At 49.3% G+C, this 4,586-nt stretch overlaps 1 pseudogene; it reads left to right on the forward strand.

Moving 5' to 3' along the window:
• The first annotated feature begins 240 nt into the window (after positions 1 to 240).
• Positions 241 to 4,066, forward strand: LOC119258516 (ribonuclease P protein subunit p29-like; annotated as a pseudogene).
• The last annotated feature ends 520 nt before the right edge of the window (positions 4,067 to 4,586 follow it).

Raw genomic sequence — 4,586 nt, forward strand, 5'->3', positions numbered from 1 at the left:
AATGAGAGCAACTGTGACACCCACTTTAACGGGTCACCTTAGCCATCAAAAATAAATGCCTGAAACGTAATGACCACTCCACATATTATACCCAGTATGTCATTATGAGCTTACAAAGTCACTCAGACTTCTGCATTTAAAGGAACATAAAAATGACTAAATGCCTCTTCTCTGGCATAAAACCTGCTAAAATTGAGAGATTGATTGAAAAATCAAAGCCTAGGCAGCCACCATTCGCCCATGGGCTTTGAGAACAGGGTCTGTACATGTCAGGATGGGCCCGGGCAGCAATGTTGTCAGTGAAGTTGCAATTGTGATGCTAGATCTCTGTATCTCTGGCTGACTCGCTCATTCATGTTCTCCTCCCAGGGAGAATTACAAAACAGAGCAGGAATTCCCATAAGCCCATGGGAGGCAGCTATGTCAGGAGCCCAGGAACATAGCCAGAGATGGGGGTTTCCCTGCAGCCAGAGGCCCAAGTGCAAAAAGGACAGACACATATGGGACATTCTGCTGATGGTTCATGCCCACAGCACAGGGGAACGCAGTCCTGGTTTCCTGCTGGTCAGAGAAGGCAGAGATAGACCGGAAAAGAGTCAGTCAGAGGCTATGGACATGCAGGGGGAATGTGAGGTTGGGAGGTCAGCAATGCAGGGGTGGCCTCCCTGGTGGCACAAGGGGTTGAGATGCAGCCTATGAAGATGTCCATGGCCTCTGCAGCACGAGTTTGATCCCTGGTCAGCCAGGGAGCAACCCACATGGCGCAGCAGACCTCTCCTGACTTTCCGGCTGCTCCCCTCAGCAGTGTATTTCAGTACATCTGCCTGTTCTGCTCCCCACTCTGTCTCTGGTGAATCCTCTCACCACCACCCCCCAACACACACCTCTGGCCTGTACCCCAGCTCTTGTATGCATAAATAAATAAATCTTAAAAAAAAAAACGATGCAAGAGTGCCTGAGGCTGTGCAGGCTGGTTAGTTTCCACCTCTGCCCCCAGTTCTTCCAGAGGTCACTGTTTAGCATGCCATACAATACATCTGACAAGGGGTTATGCTCCAAAATTCACCAGGCACTACCACAGTCCAAGAGCAAAGAAACAAATGACTCAGATTAAAAAAATAGGTGAAGGACCTCATTAGACACTTCTCCGAGAAGACATTCAGGCGGCCTGGAGACATAAGAAAAATTGTTCCGCTCACTTATAAAAGAGAAATGCAGATTAACCACACTGAGATAGCCCCTCACCGCCATGAGAATGCTCCCTCCAATGAACCATTCCAAACTCATGAAATGGCAAGCAGCAGGCAGGACTCAACTCACCGCAGCTGGAGTTGCTAAATCTCGGGGGCCAGCAGACTGCAAGCAGCCCACAGAAACAGTCCGAAGGTGGGCTCGGCAACGAGGAATGCTGCACCCAGAAGCACCAGGAGGGGGCACTAGATACACGGTGTTACCAGCGCTGAGCTTCCCAGAGTGGGACTTCTTGACTCAGAAGTAAACTTCCACCATGTTTTGAGTCATTGCACAGTTGTGGGTCAATACACAGATAGAGAGTTCTGGAAGAAGGCCTGTGTAGTGCCAGCAAGGCACAAAGCAGGTTCTCTATGATCTGGGTAGACGGGTAAAGGTGAGTCTTGGAGCTCTCGGTGGCTTTTTCAAGCTTTTATTGAGCTTTATACATGGTTTGTAGTGTGGCAACCAGGTCCACGGCAGGCAGGGGGCCCTGGGAGGCCCGGGAGGCTGGCAGGCCTCCCAGCCCCAGACGAATCTTCACTCTTCCCGGGCTCTCTGGCGTTCTGTCGCGGGCTCTGTTCTCTGCTGTCTCTGTGTCTCTGCTACCTTGCTGCTGCTGCTACCATGCTACAGTTCTGCTGCTGCTACCTGCTGCTACTGTTCTCCTGGAGTCCCCATAACACTGCCCTTATAAGCCCAGCCTCTCAACTCAGGTACGGCCACGGCCACCCACGCATGCCCACACCCTGCTCCAGGTGCCCACCATCAGGCACGCATGTAGGACCTCAGGGATCCATCATTAATGCTAATGGTGGGAGGGCAGAAAATCCTGACAATTTTCACTTACCCGACACTTTGTCTGCAAGATCAAGAAACAGTTACCATTCAGAAACTCTGTCCTGCATTACCCTTGTAGGCATCAGTACCTGCACATAGGACACCTAATTATTCTAAGTAGGAGCCACCCTGGCACCGGGAGACCCAGCCAATGAGCATGTTGGGCACACTGCAGCACTGGTCATACCATGGGCCCGCCCATGCAAACATCTGCTCTCAGGCAGCCCCCCAAACCATCCCCCCACCAAACTGGTGCAGTGCAATGGACTCAGCCAGCTCAGCCCATCAGGGTTCTGCTTCCTCACCCCTTCTCAGCCACTATTCCTGACTTAGGAGCACTCATCTGAACCTCTGCCCTACTCCCTTCTGCTTATGCTCATCAAATGTCCTTGCACTCCACTATTTTGTTTTGCAACGATCCCTGGCCGGGTAGGTTCACCGTTGGTTCAGGCAGCTTAAAAGAGACGCTTGGAGCCCTTGGCATCATCCCTACAGGTTTTTTAATAGTATGCCGGGGAAACAAGCCAGCAGGGAGACAGTAACTTGGGCCCCTAGAGAACATGCTCTTTCCTCTGGGCTTTCACTGACGTTCTCTCCAGATTTCTTCCTCTAATAGCTGTTCTCCACCTCCTCCATCCCCTGCTGCACCCATCTCTGTGTGACACCACCCTTACAGCTGCAGCCTCCTAGGCCCAGGTGTGTCCCCTATGCACGCCCACACCATGTGCCAAGTTTCCACCATCAGGCATCCGTATCCCAAGTGCCTTCTGCATTAGCACAATCAAGGCCGCAAATGGTAGCCACAGAGGCCAGCAGTGTAAAAACCTGACCAATTCACTTACCCTCTGCCTTTGAAATATGTAAGGTTTTCTCCTTCTCATCTCCATTCACTCTTAACCTCCTGCTGTCTTATTCCACCTTCAGCTTCGTGGGGGAGCTTTCATAAAGACCCCAGACTCTCATATTTCCCATTATTTAGTACTCATTTTTCTTATGTCCTTGCTGCATTTGGTCCTGTGCATTCTTCCTACCCCCTTAAAACTCTTCTTTTAAAACACTGTTATTGAAGTCTGTCGACTTTGTGTGCCAGGCCACCTCTGGCACTAAGAACCTTTCCACCACAGGCTCAGATCAGAGGGGCTCTGGTGGTCAGGGATGCTGAAGGAAAGGGAGGCACAGAGGGCACGACAACTGGAAGAGCTGTCCTCAGAGAGCACCTGCAGCAGTCCAAGAATGGAAACTGTGGCCTACAGTGCTTTATCCAGCAAGAGCAAGAGTTGGATGTTAAGCACTTAGGAGCCCCGTGGGCTGAAGCTTCTGTGAGAAGCTTCCTGAAGCACAGCTTGCCCCCAGCAGCCCACAAGTCCATGGGGACCAGCTGCAATGCCAGGCCTTGGTTCTAAAGAACCTCACAGCCTGAAAGAGAAAAGAGAAGAAAAAGAAATCCACAGGCCTCTCTGCGAGGCACAGATGGGAGCTGCAGCTCTTTGACATTAAACCAGAGTAGCAGAGACAATATTTTGCTCCCTCCACATGAACTGTGAGAATATTACATCCGGTTCCTACCCTGGGCTCAAGCCAGACATGCAGTCATGGATGAATCAGGAAGGCTGATCTTCACGGCGTTGTTGTTTCAGTCACAAACCCCAAATGCCCCTCCTAGGTGGGTGTTATGGGAAACCTCAGAAAACAAAGTATGTCTTCAAGATTATCACCAAAGTAGACCGCCTGGAAATTATCCCCAAGCTAAACTGTGTGTTCATCATGGAAATGGAGGGAGGGCTTTATTTTCTGCATTTATGGGAGCAAATTTCAGCTTCAGTCTAGTGAGTGGACTGCAAAGAAGTTCAAAGCAAAGGGAACAAATTGGCCTGTGAGCTCTTGCCGCCTAAAACCAGCTTTTACAACCACAGAGAACCGGAAGCTCCCTGATACCCTCCTTTCAATGAGGAGTGAGCAAGCCAATTCCAGCCAGAGACCACCTCCAGCCAGTTAAAATCAGAGTTAGGGCATTCAGTCATATGGGAAGAAACAGTGTAGTGAGACAAGAAGTCAAGGAAGAGAGGGCTGTATGTAGTGGCTTAATTCTGTATTAGTCTGTGGAGAAAGATACCAGGTTGTACACCAGTTGACTTGAAAAAAAAAATAGAAATAACATTGACTTACATTATACAAGGTTCAGGAGCACGACATTAAAAATTTACTTCAATGTAGACTACATTATTGTCTCCACTAAAAGTCTAGTTTCCACCCACAGACAAACAGACAAACAGCCCCTCTTTACCCAGTTTACCCATCCCCCAACTCTTTTCCTCCCTCTGGTAACCACCATTTTGTTTTCATAATGTAAGATTTTGCTTTGTTTGTTCATTTAAAACTCTTCTTTGATTCTCCACTCTTCTGGGTTCCCTTCCACCCCTCTAATTCCACTTTGAGGACTCACTTCCTCTGCCACCATTTTAGATTTGGCAAAGAAACCTTGTCCCTAAGTCCCTAGGTACAGTCATTCAAAGATT

Source organism: Talpa occidentalis, unplaced genomic scaffold (assembly GCF_014898055.3).
Source record: "Talpa occidentalis isolate TD23 unplaced genomic scaffold, MPIMG_talOcc4v2.1 talOcc4.5, whole genome shotgun sequence".
Taxonomy (NCBI): Eukaryota; Metazoa; Chordata; class Mammalia; order Eulipotyphla; family Talpidae; genus Talpa; species Talpa occidentalis.